Source organism: Macaca fascicularis, chromosome 2, assembly GCF_037993035.2.
Source record: "Macaca fascicularis isolate 582-1 chromosome 2, T2T-MFA8v1.1".
NCBI classification, from domain to species: Eukaryota; Metazoa; Chordata; class Mammalia; order Primates; family Cercopithecidae; genus Macaca; species Macaca fascicularis.
Window position 1 is genome coordinate 121058634 of NC_088376.1, and position 23079 is coordinate 121081712.

A 23079-nucleotide genomic window follows, 5' to 3' on the forward strand; every position below is an offset into this window, starting at 1 on the left:
CACCGCGCCCGGCCTTTTTTTGTATTTTTAGTAGAGACAGAATTTCACCGTGTTGGCCAGGATGGTCTCAATCTCTTAACCTCATGATTCGCCTGCCTCGACCTCCCAAAGTGTTGGGATTATAGGCGTGAGCCACCGTGCCCAGCCGCCTGCGTTCTTTTAAAAGGTCATATTCCGTCCTGCCCTCCACCACTTGCCCTCCATGGCCCTTAACGGCCCTTCTGCTTCCCTGGACAAAGCAGAGATGTGACTGGTGTTCCCAGCTGCTTAGCCCCGACCAAGCATTTGTCCACAGACACCGTTTTCCTCTCAGGCCCTGAGGTGCTGGACTACAGAGCCGGCCTCCCAGCCACCTGCTGTGAAAACCTCACCTGGACCAGTGGCACTCTGTTCAAACTCTGTTAACACCTCCACTTTGGCCGCCCTAGACAACACCTACATCTGGAGAAAGCAAATTAAACTGGTTTGAAGCCTCTCCCAACTGTTCAGAGGGGCCCAGAAGACTCAGGCCCCATTTCCAAGACAGAAGGAGTCAGACTCTTCTGTGGATGTCCCTTTGTTTATAGTCAGCAGATCCTGGTCCCAGTGATCAAGGCTTCTGGATGGGGATGGCCCTGTGTGATGTCTGCAGCACACTCAATGCCCACCCATGCCCCTTCAGCCCACACCACTCACCTTAGCTGCCAGCAGCCCTGACTTTTTCTTTTCTTTTTATAATTTCCCTCCCTCTCTCCCTCCCTCCCTCCTTCCCTCCTTCCTTCCTTCCTTTCTTTCTCTCTTTCTCTTTCTTTCTTTCTTCTTTCTTTCTCTCTCTTTCTTCTTTCTTTCTCTTTCTTTCTTTCTTTCTTTCTTCCTTCCTTTCTCTTTCTCTTTCTTTCTTCTTTCTTTCTTTCTTTCTCTCTCTCTCTTTCTTTCTTCTTTCTTTCTTTCTTTCTTTCTTTCTTTCTTTCTTTCTTTCTTTCTTCTCTCCTCTCTCTTTCTTTCTCTCTCTCTCTCTTTTCTTTCTTTCTTTTTTTTTTTTTTTTTTTTTTTTTTTGAGACGGAGTCTTGCTCTGTCACCCAGGCTGGAGTGCAGTGGCCGGATCTCAGCTCACTGCAAGCTCCTCCTCCCGGGTTCACGCCATTCTCCTGCCTCAGCCTCCCGAGTAGCTGGGACTACAGGCACCCGCCACTTCGCCCGGCTAGTTTTTTGTATTTTTTAGTAGAGACGGGGTTTCACCGTATTAGCCAGGATGGTCTCGATCTCCTGACCTCATGATCCGCCCGTCTCGGCCTCCCAAAGTGCTGGGATTACAGGCTTGAGCCACCGCGCCCGGCCTTTTCTTTCTTTCTTGAGACAGGGTCTTGCTTTGTCACCCAGGCTGCAATGCAGTGGCAGGAACATGGCTCACTGTATCCTCAACCTCCCAGGCTCAAGCGATCCTCCTGCCTCAGCACCCCAAGTAGCTGGGACTACAGGAGCATGCCACCACACCCAGATCATTTTTTGTATTTTTTGTAGAGAGGGGGTTTCACCATGTTGCCCAGGCTGGTCTCAAACTCCTGGCCTCAAGAGATCCGCCCATCTTGGCCTCCCAAAATGCTGGCATTACAGACCTGAGCCACCACATCTGGCCATGCAGCCGTGACTTTCACTGATCACAGGAGCCGGCTTTGCTTGCACACATGGTTGGCCGGAGGGTGGTGAGTTAACAGCCCCTCCTCAGTAGCCCTCAACCAATGACTAATGGTAAATGCAGGCCCCAGCCCTTCAGGTGCCTTGGCGGGTACACTCTACCTGGCCCTTAGGTTCCCCTGCAGGGTGGAGCTCCAGCTGCCCGCAGGAGCAGCCCACTCATGAATGCACCTTTTATGGGCTTCCTCTCTTTCCAGCCTTACCTCCCACCTCCGTTGCCAGCATTTCTTGGAATCACTTCCCAAATAAATAACTTCTATTTGAATCCTGGACTTGGGTCTGCTTTTGAGGAAACTTAAACTAAGACAATATCAAATTGCCAATATTTATTGAGCACTGTCTCTGTGTTAAGCATCGTGGTCAGCATTTCAGAAGTCTTAACTCATTTAATCCTATGACAGCCAGCACCATGAAGAAGGAACTGTTATCATTTCCATTTTACAGATGTGGAAACTGACTCAGAGCGTGGGCTTGAGGCCAAAGGCCTTTTCCACTCCACCCATCCTCCATCAGCCTGCATTACTTTCATTTCCTCAAAATGCTGGGCTCCCTCACCTCTTGATCTCTGCACTCTGGGGCACAGGGAGGTTAAATCACTTGGTGACACAGCAATTTAGAGGCTGAGCTACCCAGATTCAAGAGCCATCTCCAGTCTCAGAGCCCACATACTTTGCCACTATGGAAAGCAAAATATCGGCCCCTCAAGGTATCACATAATATGTGACTTTTTGTTTTTGTTTTTGTTTTTGTTTTTTGAGACAGAGTCTCGCTCTGTCACCCAGGCTGGAGTGCAGTGGTGCGATCTCCACTCACTGCAAGCTTTGCCTCCCAGGTTTATGCCATTCTCCTGCCTCAGCCTCCCCAGAAGCTGGGACTACAGGCGCCCGCCACCATGCCCAGCTAATTTTTTTGTATTTTCAGTAGAGACGGGGTTTCACCGTGTTCGCCAGGATGGTCTCGATCTCCTGACCTCGTGATCAGCCCGCCTCGGCCTCCCAAAGTGCTGGGATTACAGGCGTGAGCCACCGCACCCGGCCATATGTGACTTTTTGTGTTTGGCTTCTTTCACTTAGCATAATGTTTTTCAGGTTCATCCCTGTTGTAGCATGTATCAGTACTTCATTCCTTTTTGTGACTGAATAATATTTCATTGTATAGCTATACCAATATTTTGTTTATCCATTCATCCATTGATGAACATTTGAGTCATTTCTGTGTTTGGGCTAGTATGAATAATGTTGCTATAAACATTCATGTACAAATTTCTGTGTGCACATACATTTTCATTTCTTGGGTATATACCTAGGTGTGGAGTAAGTCTTTGTTCTTTTTTTTTGAGACAGAGTCTCACTCTGTCACCCAGGCTGGAGTGCAGTGGTGTGATCTTGGCTCACTGCAACCTCCACCTCCTGGATTCAAGTCTTTGTTTCTTAAGGTCTTGCTGCAGTTTCCTTGTCTGTACAATAGAGCTGGTGGTGATACCTAATATATAGGGTTACATGAGACAATGCAAAGTGCTTAGCTTGTTAAACGGTTGCTGTAGATCAGAACTGTGACTCAGGTTGGGTGTGGTGGCTCACGCCTGTAATCCCAGCACTTTGGGAGGCTGAGGCGGGTGGATCACCTCAAGTCGGGAGTTCGAGTCCAGCCTAACCAACATGGGGAAACCCTGTCTCTCCTTTGTAAAAATACAAAATTGCCCGGGCGTGGTGGCACATGCCTGTAATCACAGCTACTGGGGAGGCTGAGGCAGGAGAATTGCTTGAACCTAGGAGGCAGAGGTTGCGGTGAGCCGAGGTCATACCATTGCACTCCAGCCTGGGCAGCAAGAGCAAAACTCCATCTCAAAAAAAAAAAGAATCGTGACTCAAGTTAGGTTGTATCTGTTGACATGTCTGTCTCTCCAGGTAGACTGCAGGTTCCTGGAGGGCAGGGGCTTTCTGCAGGCTGCACCCTCCAGGGCCTGGCATCCTGCCTGGCATGGAGCAGACATTCAATAGATGTCTCTGGAGTATTTGGAGGTAATACTTTCCCATGCATGGCCTTGCCTTCCCCTTAGGCTCTAACAGAGACATGAGACACAAAAATATTATTGCTCTTTTTCAGCCACTGAGGAAAATGAGGTTCCCTGAGGTTGAATAACTTCATTCATGTCACAGGACTAAAGAGAAGTAGACCCTGACCTCCAATCTAAAACTTCAAGCAAGGGTTCATTTATTCAACATCAATATATCCTGAGCACTTGCCAAATGCCATGGATGTTGTAGGCAGTGGTATCTTCACAGCTATTTGAGAAGGCAGAATATAAACAAGATAAATAAAGTATATAATGTATATAGGTGATAGACTACACACCAGAAAATGATATGTACCAAGGAGAAAAACAAGGCAGAGAAGGAGGATGGGGGTTGCCAAGGGAGGAACAAGAGCATTTCAATTTATGTGGGATGGTCAGTGTATGCCTCACAGAGAACAGGACTTTTTTTTTTTTTTTTGAGATGGAGTCTGGCTGTCACCCAGGCTAGAGTGCAGTGGCGTGATCTTGGCTCACTGAAACCTCTGCCTCTTGGGTTCAAGTGATTCTCCTGACTCAGCCTCCCGAGTAGCTGGGATTACAGGCACCCACCACCATGTCTAGCTAATTTTTTGTATTTTAGTAGAGATGGGGTTTCACCTGTATTACTCAGGCTGGTCTTGAACTCCTGAGCTCAGGCAATCCGCCCACCTCAGCCTCCCAAAGTGCTAGGATTACAGGTGTGGACCACCGTGCCCAGCCCAGGACTTTTTTGTTTTAGAGATGGGGTCTCACTCTGTCACCCAGGCTGGAATGCAGTGGTGCGATCATGGCTCACTGTAGCCTTGACCTCCTGGGCTCAAGTGGTCCTCCCACCTCAGCCTGCTGAGTAACTGGGACTACAGGCACATGCTACCATGCCTGGCTAATTTTTAAATTTTTTGTAGAGATAGGGATCTTGCTATGTTGCCCAGGCTGGTCTTGAACTAGGCTCAAGTGGTCCTCCCACCTCCACCTCCCCAGTAGCTGGGGCTACAGAAACACACCGCATGCCCAGCTAATTTTAAAATATTTTGTAGAGATGGAGTCTCCCCATGTTACCTAGGCTGGTCTTGAACTCGTGGGCTCAACCGATCCTCCCGCCTTGGCCTCCCAAAGTGCTGAGATTACAGGCAAGAGCCACCGTGTCCAGCCTGGACTTTTGAGTGTGGATTTGAGGAAGGGAGGGGGTGAAGCATATGAATGTCTGTAACTGTGACTCAGTAGGATCAAACCAGAAGTAGATTTAGATGAAGAGTTATTTTTTCTTTTCTTTTCTTTCTCTCATTCTCTCTCTCTTTTTTTGAGACAGGGTCTCACTGTCTTGCCCATGTTGGAGTGCAGTGGCACAATCACAACCAACTGCAGCCTCGTCCTCCCAGGCTCAAGTGAACCTCCCACCTCAGCCTCCCTAGTAGCTGGGACCACAGACTCACACCGTTATGCCTGTGACTAATTTTTGTGTTTTTTTGTAGAGACAAGGTTTTGCCATGTTTCTGAGGCTGGTCTCGAACTTCTGGGCTCAAGCGATCTGCCTGCCTCAGCCTCCCAAAGTGCTGGGATTACAGGCGTGAGCCACTGCACCCAGCTGAAGATCTTTCTTTTTTTTTTCTTCTTTTTTTTTTTTTGAGACAGAGTTTTGCTTTTGTCGCCCAGGCTAGAGTGCAATGGCGCGATCTCACCTCACTGCAACATCTGCTTCCCGAGTTCAAGCGATTCTCCTGCCTCAGCCTCCTGAATAGCTGGGATTACAGGTGTGCACCACCACGCCCAGCTAATTTTTGTATTTTTAGTAGAGATGGGGTTTCACCATGTTGGCCAGGCTGGTCTCAAACTCCTGACCTCAGGCGATCCGCCTGCCTCAGCCTCCCAAAGCCCTGGGATTACAAGCATGAGCCACTGCACCCAGCTGAAGATCTTTCTTAACAAAGATGATGATGATGATGACAGCTGCCACTTCTTGGTCACCTGTTTTGTGCCCAGAACACATTACTGACATTACTGCATGAGCACCTCAGCACAGCCATGTAATCTAAATATTGCTGTTATTCCCACACAACTCATCAATGCAGAATAAGGATTTGAACTTGAATCTGAGTCCAGTACCTCACCATGCCTGGACTTCCCATGGTTTCCTGGGAGGTAGTGTGGTGCTGTGGTTCCGAGCTTGGCCTTTGGAGTCAGACCTATTAACTGCTTGCTTAATCTCACTGGGCCTCAGTTCCTATCTCTTGGGGTTATGTAAAGATTAAATGTGGTGCCAGGCGCAGTGGCTCTTGTCTGTAATCCCAGCACTTTGGGAGGCCGAGGTGGGCAGATCACCTGAGGTCAAGAGGTTTGAGACCATCCTGGCCAACATGGTGAAACTCCGTCTCTACTAAAAATACAAAAATTAGCTGGGCGTGATGGCGTGTGCCTGTAATCCCAGCTACTTGGGAGGCTGAGGCAGGAGAATCACTTGAACCTGGGAGGCGGAGGTTGCAGTGAGCCAAGGTCACCCCACTGCACTCCAGCCTGGACGACGGAGCAAGACTCTGTCTTGAAAAAAAAAAAAAAGATTAAATGTGGCAACAGATATAAAGTACATGGGGTAGTTGTTGTTAACGATTATTATTGTAATTACTAGATAAGTCTTGCATTCTGGAAAGCCATTTGATCCAGTAGATTCCCTCTAGTTCTAACCAATTTGGGACCCTGTGACTACTCACCTATCCAAGCCAACAAAGGTACTAAAATAAAAATGGTGAACCTATCACTCTAAAAGTATAGGGGGACCCGCCAATACTTCATTAAGCTTGGCCAACCATGTTGTAATTGTTCTCTTGATATTTATCAATGAGCTTCTGTACCAACAGCTCTCCTAGTTTAGGATCTAGAGAAACCCAGGAAAAATGCACTGTGTTGACTCTCACCCTCCCCTCCCCTCACTATTAAAGACCAGCCCAGCATTTGGAGGAAGGACTGACCTCCAGCTATTTTGGAAGGACCTATCTCCTATCAGGGGCTGATTCTGGTCTGAGCTGGGAGTGTATTTATTGGCCAAGGTCTGCTCCAAAGTAAACATGTCATTACATTCCTCACAGCCTGTAACCTCCACAGGGAGAAGCTGGGCCATTGTGGAGCAAGGGAGGTGAAGAAACTTTATCTCCATTTCAGCAGGATCCCACTTCATATACTCTTCAGGGAAGACATGGGGGAGAAAAAGGAATAGATCATCTTAAATAAGTTGAACAAAAGAGCACCTTGGTGCACTTACCCTCTGCAGTGATAGGTAGAGGAGACGAGATTTAGAAGACAAACCTGTTATACAGTGAAAGAGCACACTTTTTTGTTTTTTTGTGGGTGTGCGTTTGAATTTATGCTAATTGCCTTTTTTCTGCCCATAAAAGTGAAACACACTCGTAGGTTGGGCGCGGTGGCTCATGCCTGTAATCCTAGTACTTTAGGAGGCCGAGGCTGGTGGATCACTTGAGGTCAGGAGTTCGAGCCCAGCCTGGCCAACATGGCGAAACCCTGTCTCTACTGAAAATACAAAAATTAGCCGGGCGTGGTGGGGGGCGCCTGTAGTCCCAGCTACTCAGGAGGCTGAGGCCAGAGAATCATTAGAGCCCAGGAGGCAGAGGTTGCAGTGAGCCGAGATCATGCCACTGCATTCCAGCCTGGGTGGCAGAAGGAGACTCCGTCTCAAAAAAAAAAAAATTGAAACACTTTTCCTTCCTTCCTTCCTTCCTTCCTTCCTTCCTTCCTTCCTTCCTTCTTCCTTACTTTTGATGTAATTTTGTTTTGATGTAATTGACATACAGTAAACTACACATATTTGAAACGTACAATGTTATAAGTTTGATATGTATATACACACACATAGGATCATATGTGTGTATATATATGTGTGTGTGTGCATGCATGTATGTGTGTATCCATGAAACCATTACTACAATCAAAACAGTGAACATATTCATCACCCCAGAAAGTTTCCAGGCCAGGCACAGTAGCTCACACCTATAATCCCAACATTTTGGGAGGCCAAGGAGGGAGAATTGCTTAAGCTCAGGAGTTCGAGACCAGCCTGGGCAACAAGGTGAAACCCCATCTCTATAAATAACACAAAAATTAGCTGGGTGTAGTGGTGCATGTCTGTAGGCCCAGCTACTCGGGAGGCTAAGGCCAGAAGATCACTTGCACCCAGGAGACGGAGCCTGCAGTCTGCTGTGATGGCACCACTGCACTCCAGCCTGGATGACAGCGGGAGACCCTGTCTCAAAAAGAAAAAAGAAAGTTTCCTCATACTCTTTTGTAATCTCCTCCTTCCATCTCTATCTGCTTACCCCCTACATCTCCAGGCAAACACTGATCTGCCTTCTGTCACTATAGAGTAGGTGGCATTTTCTAGAATTTTATATAAGATGGAATCATACAGTATGCAGTTTTTTTTTTTTTTTTTTTTTTTTTTTTGAGGCGGAGTTTCGCTCTGTCTCCCAGGCTGGAGTGCAGTGGCCGGATCTCAGCTCACTGCAAGCTCCGCCTCCCGGGTTTACGCCATTCTCCTGCCTCAGCCTCCCGAGTAGCTGGGACTACAGGCGCCCGCCACCTCGCCCGGCTAGTTTTTTTTGTATTTTTTTAGTAGAGACGGGGTTTCACCGTGTTAGCCAGGATGGTCTCGATCTCCTGACCTCGTGATCCGCCCGTCTCGGCCTCCCAAAGTGCTGGGATTACAGGCTTGAGCCACCGCGCCCGGCTAGTATGCAGTTTTTTAAAAAAACTGGCCTTGCCCCCTTCACTTAGCATAATTCTTCTGAGATTCATCGGTGTCCATGTTGTTGTATGCATGGTAGGTAGTTCCTTTCCACTGCTCAGGTCGATTCCATTGTCTGGATGCACCACAGTTGGTTCATCCATTCACTTGTTAATGGATCTTTGGGTTGTTTCTACATCTTGGCAATTGTAAACAAAGCTGGTATGAACATCCAAGTACACATGCTTTTATTTCCCTTGGGTCATTACCTAGAAGTGGAATGGTTGGATCATAGAGTAGGTATGTTTAACTTTTTAAGAAACTGTTTCCCTGGCCAGGCGTAGAGGCTCATGCCTGTAATCCCAGCACTTTGGGAGGCCAAGGTGGGAGGACTCCTTGAGTCCAGGAGTCAGAGACTAGCCTGGGCAACAAGGCAACACCCCATCTCTATCATTAAGAAAAAACTTAGGGCAGGGCGCAGTGGCTCATGCCTATAATCCCAGCACTTTAGGAGGCTGAGGCAGGCGGATCATGAGGTCAAGAGATCGAGACCATCCTGGCCAACGTGGTGAAACCCTGTCTCTACTAAAAATACAAAAATTAGCTGGGCATGGTGGCGCATGCCTGCAGTCCCAGCTACTTGGGAGGCTGAGGCAGGAGAATTGCTTGAACCTGGGAGGCAGAGGTTGCAGTGAGCCTAGATTGTGCCACCGCACTCCAGCCTGGTGATAGAGTGAGACTCCATATCAAAAAAAAAAAAAAAAAAGAGAAGAAAAGAAAAATTAGGCCGGGCGGGCACAGTGGCTCATGCCTGTAATCTCAGCACTTTGGTAGGCCAAGGCAGGTGGGTCGCCTGAGGTCAGGAATTTGAGACCAGCCTGGCCAACAGGGTGAAACCCTATCTCTACTAAAAATACAAAAATTAGCCAATCATGGTGTCGAGTTCCTGTAATCCCAGCTACTTGGGAGGCTGAGGCAGGAGAATCATTTGAACCTGGGAGGTGGAGGTTGCAGTAAGCTGAGATCATGCCACTGCACTCCAGCCTGGGTGACAAGAGTGAAATTCCATCTTAAAAAACAAAATTCCATCTTAAAAAAAAAAACCAGGCCAGGAGAGGTGGCTCATGCCTATAACCACAGGTACTCGGGAGGCTGAGGCACAAGAATTGCTTGAACCCAGCAGGCAGAGGTTGGAGTGACCTGAGATCATGCCACTGCACTCCAGCCTGGGTGACAGAGCAAGCCTCTGTCTCAAAAACAAACAAACAAACAAACAACCTGTTTTCCAAAGTGGGTGTGTGCTATTATGCATTCCTACCAACAGTGTATGTTTTCAAAACATTAGAGAAACATTTAAGGTAGAAATAAAGTCCTTAAGGTAAAAAGTAAAAGTTGGCTGGGTGCATTGGCTCACCCCTGTAATCCCAGCACTTTGGGAGGCCAAGGTGGGCAGATCATCTGAGGTCAGGAGTTTGAAGTTAGCATGATCAACATGGTAAAACCCCATCTTCAGTAATAATACAAATATTAGCCAGGCATTGTGGCATGTGCCTGTAATTCCAGTTACTCGGGAGGCTGAGGCACGAGAATTGCTTGAACCCGGGAGCTGGAGGTTGCAGTGAGCCAAGATCGAGCCACTGCACTCCAGCCTGGGCGACAGAGTGAAACTGTCTTGGGAAAAGAAAAAAAAAAAAGTAAAAGTTATCATTTTACCTCATCATGATTGCCTTGGCCCACTGCTATAAATCCTTCCAGGGTTTATTTTTTTCCTTATCCATGTACAGAACTGGACTGAGTCCCATAGGTGCCCTGGGTAGGCTAAAAAGTTGGCATCCTCTCAACCTGATATTTGTAAGATAGTTTTTCAAAATGTATTTAAGCAGAATGTGGAGAAACCAATTTTCTGTTAATGAAAAAATAACATTCCTCTTCCTTTTCAAAATAAAGGATTTATTACAGGCACAGAATGTAAACTGGCTTTTTGACTCATTTGGAATTGTCTTGGAATTGTAGTTCTCCAAGCCAGTCAGCTTCTAGAAGCTGTCTTTTTTTTTTTTTTTTTTTTTTTTTTAGACAGAGTTTCACTCTTATTGCACAGGCTAGAGTGCAATGGCATGATCTCGACTCACTGCAACCTCTGCCTCCCGGGTTCAAGCGATTCTCCTGCCTCAGCCTCCCAAGTAGCTGGGATTACAGGCATGTGCCACCATGCCCAGCTAATTTTGTATTATTAGTAGAGACAGGGTTTCTCCATGTTGGTCAGGCTGGTCTTGAACTCCCGGCCTCAGGTGATCCACCTTCCTCGGCCTCTCAAACTGCTAGGATTACAGGCATGAGCCACAGCGCCTGGTGGAGCTGTCTTAAAGGACATAGGATGAGGATCTGCACTAACAAATCACTAGGTCTTGGGCGCAGCATGTAGCCCGGACCAAGGACTAAGCTGACATGAGCGAAGTCCTGAGAGAATCTGTAGCTAGACTCTAGTGCTGGGGAGGAGGGTGTTTGCGTTCCCCCCAGGTGGTGCTGTATACCTCTGATCACCGGGGGTTACAGGTCCACCTCATGTGGAAACCTGAGTTACCTGGCACCGTGTTTCCATTTCTTCCAGTCCTGTTTCGGCTCCCCTCCTAGACTGGCTCCCTGGGAGCTGCCCGACTGATGAGCAACTTAACCCATACATACATTAACATACATTAATCCATACATTAACATATATTAGTGCTTTTTTCTTTTTTCATTTACAGACAAAATCTCACTATTTCGCCCAGGCTGGTCTTAAACTCCTGGGCTCCAGTGATTCTCCTACCTCAGCCTCTCAGCCTTCCAAGTAGTTGTAGAGATGGGGGTCTTGCTATGTTGCCCAGGCTGGTCTCAAACTCCTGGGCCGAAACAATCCTCCTGCCTCAGCCTCCCAAAGTGCTGGATTATAGGTGTGAGCCACCACACTTGGCTGTTAGTGCTTTTTAAATTGTTTCAACTTTACTTTTAATTTTTCTGAGACAGGATCTGGCTCTGTCACCCAGTCTGGAATGCAGTGGTGCCATCTCAACTCACTGCAATCTTCACGTCCCATGCTCAAGCCATCTTCCCACCTCAGCCTCCTGAGTGGCAGGGGCTACAAGTGCACACCACCACGCCCAGCTAATTTTTGTACTTTTTGTAGAAATGAGATTTTGCTGTGTTGTCCAGGCTGGCCTCAAACTCCTGAGCTCAAACAATCTGCCCACCTCGGCCTCCCAAAGTGCTGGGATTACAGGTGTGAGCCACTGCACCCAACTGCTATTTTTGTTTCTAAAATGTGCACACAAATTACATCATACAAATTCATGTTGGTCTGTAACTTGCTTCCCCCCTCCTCCTGCTTTACAATAAATGTTCAGATAAGCCTATATAGATCCATCACATTATTTTAAGAAGTACAGCTGAGTGCAGTGGTTCATCCCTGTAATCTCAGCACTTTGGGAGGCCAAGGTGGGAGGATCACTTGAACCCAGGAGTTGGAGACCAGGCTGAGTGACAAAACAAGAACCCACTTCTTTTTTTTTTTTTTTTTTTTGAGACAGAGTCTCGCTGTGTCTCCCAGACTGGAGTGCAGTGGCACGATCTCGGCTCACTGCAAGCTCCACCGCCCAGGTTCACGCCATTCTCCTGCCTCAGCCTCCTGAGTAGCTGGGACTACAGGCGCCCGCCACCTCGCCCGGCTAATTTTTTGTATTTTTAGTAGAGACAGGGTTTCACTGTTAGCCAGGATGGTCTCGATCTCCTAACCTCGTGATCTACCCGCCTCGGCCTCCCAAAGTGCTAGGATTACAGGCATGAGCCACCACGCCCAGCAAGAACCCACTTCTAAAAAAAAAAAAAAAAAAAAATTTAAAGTGCCATCTGTTGGATGTACTGTGATGCAGCTCCTCTCAAACTTGAATGAGCACATTCATCACCTTAGGGGTCTTATTAAACTGCAGCTCCTGATTCAGTGGGTCTGGGTGACACCTGAGATTCTGCACACTCCCAGGCTACTAGTGGGACCACATTTTTTTTTTTTTTTTTTGCGACAGAGTCTCACCCTGTCGCCCAGGCTGGAGTACAGTGGCGCTCTCACGGCTCACTGCAACCTCTGCCCCAGATTCAAGCGATTCTCCTGTCTGCCTCCCGAGCAGCTGGGATTACAGGCATCTGCCACCACGCCCAGCTAATTTTTGTATTTTTAGTAGAGGCGGGGTTTCACCATGTTGGCCAGTCTGGTCCCGAGCTCCTGACCTCAAGTGATCTGCCTACCTTGGCCTCCCAAAGTGCTGGGATTACAGGCGTAAGCTTCCACGCCCACCCTAGTGGGACCACATTTTGAGAGGCAAAGCTATAGTGCATGTTATCAGTCCACTAGTGAAGGACATTTAGCTTGCTGTAAACAGTGGTGCAATAAACTTCCTTGAAGATACATTTTGGAGCACTAAAGAATAGGTTTTGGAGTCAGAAAGCCAAAGGGTGGTTGGGCATGGTGGCTCATGCCTGTAATCCCAGCACTTTGGGAGGCTGAGGCGGGTGGATCACTTGAGGCCAGGAGTTCCAGACCAGCCTGGCCAACATGATGAAACCCTGTCTCTACTAAAAATACAAAAATTAGCCAGGTGTGGTGGTGGGTGCCTGTAATCCCAGCTACTTGGGAGACTGAGGCAGGAGAATTGCTTGAACCCGAGAGGTAGAGGTTGCAGAAGCCAGGATTGTACCACTGCACTCCAACTTGGGGGACAGAGAGAGACCCTGTCAAAAAAAAAAAAAAAAAAAGAAAGAAAGAAAGAAAGAAAAAGAAGAAGGAAAAGAAAGAAAGAAAGGAAAGAAAGAAAGAAAGAAAGAAAGAAAGAAAGAAAGAAAGAAAGAAAGAAAGAAAGAAAGAAAGAAGAGCAAAGGTTGAGTTCTGATGCTTACACTGTGTGACCTTGAGCAAGTCACTTCACCTTTCTGAGCTCCCCCCACTCCATAGCAATTCAGTGAGCGATCACAAATGCCTCCACTCTTTTAGATAATAGGGGTAAGAATAAACACTCTGTTCTTGGGCGCTCTGAGAATACTGCTACCCCTGACTGGCGGAGGAGTAGATGAGATAAGGATGGAAAAGGGCTTTGTCAGCGTAAAGCCATTCGCAAAGGGGAAGCTCTGTTCCAGTTGGAAGGCAGACTGGCTTTGCCAGGTGAGCAGTGGCTAGACAGTTTTCTTTAGAGGAAAGTGCTCTATGGCATTTGTCTGCAGTTAAAACAAAATAAAACAGATTCACACATAAATCTTCTAAAGAAGTGAAAGTCAGACTGGGTGGAGGAAGAGAGCCCAGTCATTTACAAATTGCACGTGTGTGATTCTAGCAAGACTAGGATGGGGTGTAAGGCATGCTCTGGCCATGGGGTCCAACTTGGGCTGGAAAGGGCCAGTGGGAGGAAGTCAAGGCCCTTAGCAGGCCCTGTCTCCCCACCTCTGCTGACAAATAACACGCAGATATGGAGTGAAGGGTGGCCGCCGCCTTCATTCTCTTACCATAGAAAGGTAAGCTGTGCTTTGGGCAGTTAGGGCTGTGGGTTCTGAGGGATTGAAGAGATTTCTAAGATACAGAGCTGACTTCTAGAGTTGGTTAGACTAAGGTTCAAATTCAGATTCTGACATTAATACCTACAGGAGCTTGCATAGGTGACTTTCTCTTTGAGCCTCAGTTTCCCAACTTGTGATATGCGGATGATAATCTTAGTACAGTTCTCCTTTATCCAGTTTCACTATCCATGGTTCCAGTTTGCTAGAGCTAACTACAATAAAAAAAAAAAAAACATGGAAAAATCCAGAAAGAATTCATGTTTCAGATTGCATACTATTCTGAGTAGCATGATAAAATCTCACCCTGTCCCACCCTGTCCTGCCTGGGACATGAATCATCCCTTTGTCCAGTGTGCATACATGCTATCTACGCCACCTGCTCATAGTCCTCCTAGTTATGAGATTGAAAAAGCATGGGAGATATAGGATTCAGCACTGTGGGCAGCCTCCCGCATTCACTGGAGGTCTTAGAACACGTATGTCACAGGTAAGCGGGGGACTACTGTATCACACTCGCAGTATTCTTGAGATTTAAAAAAGGGTGTGGTGGCTCACGTCTGTAATCCCAACACATTGGGAGGCAGAGGCAGGCAGATCACTTGAGTCCAGGAGTTTGAGACCAGCCTGAGCAACACGGAAAGACCCCGTCTACAAAAAATACAAATATCTGGTCATGGTAGTGGTGTACACCTGTGGTCCCAGCTACTCACAAGGCTGAGGCAGGAGGATCGCTTAAGCCTGGGAGGTCGAGGCTGCAGTGAGCCACCATGACCCATTGCAATCTGCCTTGGTGACGGAGAGTGAGACCCTGTCTCCAAAAAAAAGAAAAAAAAAGAAAAAAAAGAAAGGAAAAAGAAAGAAAAAAGAAAAAAGAACCCAGGTGAAGATGCTTAGTGTGGCATTGCTTACAGCTGTGAGGATCAAAGGAGAGACTATAGATACAATCACTTAGCCCGCTGTGTTTATAAACAGGCAGTAAAGAATTGCTCTCTTGGCCGGGCGCGGTGGCTCAAGCCTTTAATCCCAGCACTTTGGGAGGCCGAGACGGGCGGATCACAAGGTCAGGAGATCGAGACCATCCTGGCTAACATGGTGAAACCCCGTCTCTACTAAAAAAATACAAAAAACTAGCCGGGCGAGGTGGCGGGCGCCTGTAGTCCCAGCTACTCCGGAGGCTGAGGCAGGAGAATGGCGTGAACCCGGGAGGCGGAGCTTGCAGTGAGCTGAGACCCGGCCACTGCACTCCAGCCTGGGTGACAGAGCGAGACTCCGTCTCAAAAAAAAAAAAAAAAAAAAAGAATTGCTCTCATGAACATTGCTCCGCCCTGCCCCTTCTGAACTCCACCTTGGCTACTGGGTTAAGAGTAGGAGGGTTGAGGTGAAGGCCTGTGCTTTCTTTTTTATTTTTTGAGTCAGGGTCTCACTATGTTGCCCGGGCTGGTCTCCAACTCCTGGGCTCAAGAAATCCTTCCACCTCAGCCCCCCGAATGGCTGGGATTGCAGGCATGAGCCCGCCGGCCTGACTCCCATGCCTTCTTCAAGCAGCCTGCCTGCCAGCAGCCCCTGCCTTATCTCAGGTCAAGGCTGGCTGGTGGTGCCATTTTGATTTTGGAACTGCAAAATGCCATTGTCTTTTGCTACCGGGTGGGGAAGGCCTCCTCCCAGCACTCCTCCTCTTCTTCCCAAAAGAGTGGGCTTCCTCCCAGCACCCTACCCAGATGGTCTCAGGACCTTCACAGCCAGACTGGGGCTGGAGGGAGAGCCCACCCACCTCTCTAGTGAGCTCTTGAGAAACCAGCTCCTCCTTCCTACCAGGGTGGAGGCAGAGGAAATATGCTTCTTTAGATTTTGCTTCTCTTTCTTGATGACAGGGTGTGGACATTGGTGTAAAATTACAACTGAGAAGGCCCCCGCCCTGGGGTGAGGACTCCTGGGGCCCCACCCTGGGGAGGACGTGAATTCATTTTGCAAGTCCTGGCTCTCCATCTCTATTCCCTTTGGAAAGCAGTCTTCTAAATCTGGAAGCTTCAGCCTGCATTCTTTGGATGTTCAGTCATGAAGGTGCAGTGATGATCATGATAATAGCAGTATCAACTCCTTCAGTTGTTACTTATTTGCTGAGTTCTATGCACACAGTTTCTCATTTATCAGAAACTCCTGGAAGATATGTTAACAATGTCGGTTACCCGTAAGGAAGCAAACTCCGGGCAGCTCCAGGTCCTTGCAGTTAATCATAACTGTTGCCGGGAGCCTTCTCTAGTATCCACGCTCTGCCACTCTGATCTCAGGCATATGACTACCCCTTTCAGCCTCAATTGCCTTACCTGTAATGGGGATAATAACAACACCTCCTAGGGTTCTTGTGAAGACTAAATGAGATAACATCAGTACTCCAGAAATGGAAGCTTCTATTGCTATGACTACTACTACTTTCACTATTACGAATATCCTGACATGAATATAGCAACTACAACAGTGGACCCCAGGACGCTGAGAAACCACAGAATGAAGGTTCACCTGGGACCCCTCTCACAGAGCTGGGATTCCTGAATTGTGCAAGTGGGTTTCACATATAGAAATGGAAGTCCAAGCATTAGGAAAAATAATGCATGCTGGGCTTAATACCTAGGTGATGGGTTGATAGGTGCAGCAAACCGTCATGGCACATGTTTACCTATGTAACAAACCTGCACATCCTGCACATGTACCCTGGAACTTAAAATAAAAATAAATAATAAATTAATTAATAGGCCAGGTGCAGTGGCTCACGCCTGTAATCCCAGCACTTTGGGAGGCCGAGGCAGATGGATCACCTGAGGTTAGGGGTTCGAGACCAGCATGACCAACATGGTGAAACCCCGTCTCTACTAAAAATACAAAATTAGGCTGGGTGCGGTGGCTCACGCCTGTAATCTTAGCACTTTGGGAGGCTGAGGAGAGCGGATCACGTGAGGTCAGGAGTTCAAGACCAGCCTAGCCAACATGGTGAAACCCTGTCTCTACTAAAATACAAAAATTAGCCGGGCATGATGGCAGGTGCCTGTAATTCTAGCTACTCGGGAAGCTGAGAGGGGAGAATCGCTTGAACCCAGGAGACAGTGGTTGCAGTGAGCCGAGATCATGCCACTGCACTACAGCCTAGGTGGCTGAGAGAGATTCCATCTCAAAAAAGCAAAACAAAACAAAAAGTAATTGGGCGTGGTGGCGCATACCTGTAATTCCAGCTACTTGTGGGGGCTGAGGCAGGAGAACTGCTTGAACCCAGGAGGTGGAGGTTGCAGTGAGATGAGATCCTGCCGTTGCACTCCAGCCTGGACAAAAAAAGCAAAATTCTGTTTCAAAAAAAAATGGATTAAAAAATAAATAGAAAGAAAGGAAGGAAGGGAGGGAGGGAGGGAGGGAGGAAGGAAGGAAGGAAGGAAGGAAGGAAGGAAGGAAGGAAGGAAGGAAGGAAGGAAGGAAGGTCAGTCCCAAGGTTAAGATCTTGGTGAGACCACTTATTCACTGGTTTATTTCAACATCAAGCCTATCTCTACTCCTTCACCATCCAACAGGAAAGCTACCAGTAGCCAAAGGTGGCTGGTGAGCACTTGAAATGTGCCAGTCTAAGCTGAGATGTTTTTTAAGTACGAAATACACATTGGATTTCAAAGACAGTACCCAAACAAAGTAAAAATATAAAAATACTTTAAAATATCGATTGCATGTTGAAGTGATAACATTTTAGATCTTCTGGGTAGGGTAATCAACTTGTTCTGGTTTGTCAGGGACTTTACTGGTGTAAGCATGATAGGTCTGCATCCCAGGAGATATCTTATTCCTGGGCAAACCCGGACATTGGGTCACCTTACTTTGGGTTAAGTATATAATTGTCATAAATTTTACCTATTTCTTTTTACAGTTTTTTTTTTTTTCTTTTTTTGAGATTTGCTCTGCCACCCAGGCCGGAGTGCAATGGCGTAATCTCAGCTCACTGCAACTTCTGCCTCCCGGGTTCAAGTGATTCTCCTGCCTCAGCCTCCTGAGTAGCTGGGATTATAGGCACGCACCACCACGGCCGGCTAATTTTTGTATTTTTAGTAGAGATGGGATTTCACCATGTTGGCCAGGCTGGTCTCGAACTCCTGACCTCAGGTGATCCACCCACCTCGGCCTCCCAAAGTGCTGGGATTACAGGCGTGAGCCACCGTGCCCGGCATCTTTTTACTTTTTGAATGACACTTACAGGGGCCTTAGCACGTTACTGGCTGTTGGGTGGAGTTGATCACATTTCACCTAGCAGGAAGGAGGGCCCTGGGAGTCACACTAGCTGATGAGTTTTGATGGATGAGTGCGAATGGAGGAAAGTATGAGGAACTGAGGGCCTTGGTCGTGGGGGAGGAAGAGGTTACCAACTCTGCCTGGAGTGAATCTGCTGCTCAGGGGGCCAATGGTATGGACAAAACCATGTTCCAGGCTTGGGGAGAGCATGGGGGCCCTTGGTCAAAATACAGCCTTTGGAGTTAGACCCAGGTTCAAGTTCAGCTTTGTCCAGTCATTACCAGCTGACCAATAGCAAATCTTATCACTTAATCACTAATGAGGGGAACAAGCATTCAAATATAGTCATGTGCCCATAATGACATTTCTGTCAACAACAGACAGCACAACACATTACTTTTGTGTTTGTGGTGATGCTGGTGTCATCAGAACCTTCTGTGCTGCAGTCCTGTAAAAATATAGCACGGGCCGGGTGCAGTGGCTTACACTTGTGGAGGCAGAGATTGCAGTGAGCCGAGATTGCACCACTGCACTCCAGCCTGGGCGACAAGAGTGAAACTCCGTCTCAAAAACAAAAAAACAAAAAACAAACAAACAGAAAAACAAACAAAAAAATACTTTTTATTGCCTGGGCATGGTAGCTCACGCCTGTAATCCCAGCACTTTGGGAGGCTGAGGCAGGAGGATTGCTTGAGCCCAGGAATTTGAGACCAACCTGGGCAACATGGTGAAACCCTGTCTCTACAAAAAATACAAATATTAGCCAGGCATGGTGGTGCACCCCTATAGTCCCAGCTACTTGGGAGGCTGAAGTGGGAGCATAACCTAAGCCCAAGGAGGTCGATAATAAAATTTTAAAAATTTTTAGTAGAGATGGGATTTCACCATGTTGGATCAGGCTGATCTCAAACTCCTGGCCTCAGGTGATCTGCCCACCTCGACCTCCCAAAGTGCTGGAATTACAAGCGTGAGTCACCGTGCCCAGCCAACATACTTGTTTATTATCAAATATTATATACTGTACATAATTGTATGCATAATTGTATGTTTATATATATATATATATATTTTTTTTTTGAGACAGTCTTGCTCTGTCACCCAGGCTAGAGTGCAATGGCACCATATCAGCTCACTGCTCCTGGGTTCAAGCCATTCTCCCGCCTCAGCCTCCCGAGTAGCTGAGATGACAGGCACCCACCATCATACCCCGCTAATTTTTTTTGTATTTTTGTAGAGATGGGGTTTCACCATGTTGGCCAGGCTGGTCTTGAACTCCTGACCTCAGGTGATCCGCCCACCTCAGCCTCCCAAAGTGCTGGGATTACAGGCGTAACCTACCATGCCTGGCCAATAAAAAGTTTTAAATACAGAAAAAAGTTTATGGGGCCGGGTGCGGTGGCTCAAGCCTGTAATCCCAGCACTTTGGGAGGCCGAGACGGGTGGATCACGAGGTCAGGAGATCGAGACCATCCTGGCTAACACGGTGAAACCCCGTCTCTACTAAAAAATACAAAAAACTAGCCGGGCGAGATGGCGGGCGCCTGTAGTCCCAGCTACTCGGGAGGATGAGGCAGGAGAATGGTGTAAACCCCGGAGGTGGAGCTTGCAGTGAGCTGAGATCCGGCCACTGCACTCCAGCCCGGGCGACACAGTGAGACTCCGTCTCAAAAAAAAAAAAAAAAAAAAAGTTTATGGAATAAGGATGTAAAGAAAGAATTTTTGTATAGCTTATAATGTGTTTGTGTTTTAAGCTGTTATTACAAAAGCCAAAAAGTCAAGGAATTAAAAAATATATGAAATAAAAAAATTACAGTAAGCTAAGGTTAATTTCTTATTGCAGAAGAAAAAAGTTAAAAAATAAACTTAGTATAACCTCAGTGCACAGTGTTTACAAAGTCTACAGTAGTGCACAGTAATGTCCTACCTTCACATTCACGTACCACTTACTCACTGACTCACCCAGAGCAAATTCCAGTGCTGCAAGCTCCATTTATGGTAACTGCCCATACTGGTAGACCATTTTTATCTATCTATCTATCTATCTATCTATTTATTTATTTATTTATTTAGTTAGTTAGTTAGTTAGTTAGTAAGTTAGTTTTTGAGATGGAGTCTTGCTCTGTCTCCCAAGCTGGAGTGCAGTGGTGTGATCTCGGCTCACTGTAACCTCTGCCTCCCAAGTTCAAGCAATTCTCCTACCTCAGCCTCCCAGGTAGCTGGGATTACAGGCGCCTGCCACTATGCCTGGCTAATTTTTGGATTTTTAGTAGAGACAGGGTTTTGCCATGTTGGTCAGGGTGTCTCAGACTCCTGATCTCAAGTGATCCACCCGCCTTGGCCTCCCAAAGAGCTGGGATTACAGGTATGAGCCACCACGCGTGGCCCAATTTTATCTTTTATATTGTATTTTTATTATACTTTTTAAATGTTTAGATTCACAAATACTTACTGTAACAACTGCCTACAGTATCAATATAGTAACTTGCTGTACAGGTTTGTAGCCCGGGGCAACAGGCGATCCCCTCTAACCTGGATGTGTGGTTGCCTGTAGCATCTAGGTCTGTGTGAGCACACTCTCTGGTGTTCCTATCATGACAAAATCCTCTAGCATTGCCATTGTTAAGCAACACAAGAGTGTACTTACTAAGTCCCTATTGTGAGCCAGGGCCAGGTAATATATTCTCGCCCCCAGGCTGTTGTGACCATTTCTAGTGAGTCAGTTCATCTGTCTGAACAAAGCACTTTGACATTGATTGTATGCAAATAACCTGTTACAGAATGGTTCTACCCATAAATTGGCTGGCCTCTCTTGGGCAGCCCTCAAAGTTGCAAGCCCTTGCCTGCAGTCCTGCTTAAGTCTCTTCCTCAGAAGCTTGCCTGCTCTGAACTCCTCTCCCAAACCAGGTTAGCAGCCCCTTCTCTGGTACCAGGGCACCCTGTGCCTCTCTTCCAGACTTGCATTATGGTTCTAACTGTGCTGTGTGGCCTGGGCAAGCCGCTCAACCACTTGGTTACTTCTTCTTTTTTTTTTTTTTGAGACGGAGTTTCACTCTTGTTGCCCAGGCTGGAGTGCAATGGCGCAATCTTTGCTCACTGCAACCTCTGCCTCCTGTGTTCAAGTGATTCTCCTGCCTCAGCCTCCCAAATAGCTGGGATTACAGGCATGTGTCACCAGGCCCAGCTAATTTTTTGTATTTTTAGTAGAGATGGGGTTTTTTCACGTTGGTCAGGCTGGTCTCGAACTCCCAACCTCAGGTGATATGCCCACCTCGGCCTCTCAAAGTGCTGGGATTACAGGCATGAGCCACCGCACCCAACTTGAAAGAAATTGCTTTGCACTGTGCTTGGCACAGAGGAACAGCAGGTGTTCATTCGATGCTTGCTGTTGTAATTACTCAGGCTTTTGTCAACAGAGGGCTGGCCTGAGACTCTGCCATATCTCAGAACCTAGCACAGAACCTGGATGAGTACAGAATAAGTGCTCAATGTATGCTGTGGTAGGCAGAATAACAGCCCCCAAAGATGTTCACATCTTAACTCCCAGGACCTGTGAACATTCCCTTAAGTGGCAAAGGGGAATTAAGGTTGCAAACAGGATTCGGGTTGTTCATCAGTTGATTTTAAAATAGGGAGATCATGGTGGACTAACCAGCTGGCCCAGTGTAATCTTAAGAGTCCTTAAAAGGGCCAGGTGTGGGGAGGCTGAAGCTGCAGGAAGCTGAGATTGAGTCATAGCACTCCAGTTTGGGAGACGGAGTGAGACCTTGTCTCAAAAAAAAAAAAAAAAAAGAAAGAAAGAAAGAAAGAAAGAAAAAGGCCCTAGGCAAGGTGGTTCACGCCTGTAATCCCAGCACTTTGGGAGGCAGAGGCCAGTGGATCGCTTGAGGTCAGGAGTTCAAGACCAGCCTGGCCAACATGGTGAAACCCCGTCTCTACTAAAAATACAAAAATTAGCGGGGCGTGGTGGTGGGTGCCTGTAGTCCCAGCTACTCAAGAGGTTGAGGCAGGAGAATCACTTGAACCCAGGAGGAGGTTGCACTGAGTCGAGATTGCACCACTGGACTCCAGTCTGGGCAACAGAGCGAGACTCCGTCGCAGAAAAAAAAATAAAAGAGGAAGATACACCTATGGAGAGAGGACTGTGTGAGAGACTCTACCTGACATAGCGGGCTTTCTTTTCTTTTCTTTTTTTTTTTTTTTTTGAGACGGAGTTTTGCTCTGTCACCCAGGCTGGAGTGCAATGGCATCATCTCAGCTCACTGCAACCTCCGCCTCCTAGGTTCAAGCGATTCTCCTATCTCAGCCTTCCCAGTAGTTGGGATTACAGGTACGTGCCACCACACCTGGCTAATTTTTGTATTTTAAGTAGAGATGGGGTTTTACCATGCTGGCCAGGTTGGTTTCCAACTCCTGACCTCAGGTGATCCACCTACCTTGGCCTCCCAAAGTGCTGGGATTACAGGCGTGAGCCGCTGTGCCCAGCCCATTGCAGGCTTTCACAGAGAAAAGGGGCAGGAGTCAGGCACGCAGGCAGCTTCTGGAAGTTAGAAAAGGCAAGGAAACAGATTCTTCCCTACAGCCTCCAGAAGGGAATGCATCTTGCCAATTTAGCTAAGCGAGACCCATGTGGGCCATCGAACCTACAGAACTTAACAATAATACATTTGTGCATGTGTGTTTTCAAAGACACTAAGTTTTGGTAACTTGTTACAGCAGTAACTGGAACCTAAGACAGGTAGCAAGCCTTATTGTTCATTTTTACCACACTACTGGGCTGTTGGTGAT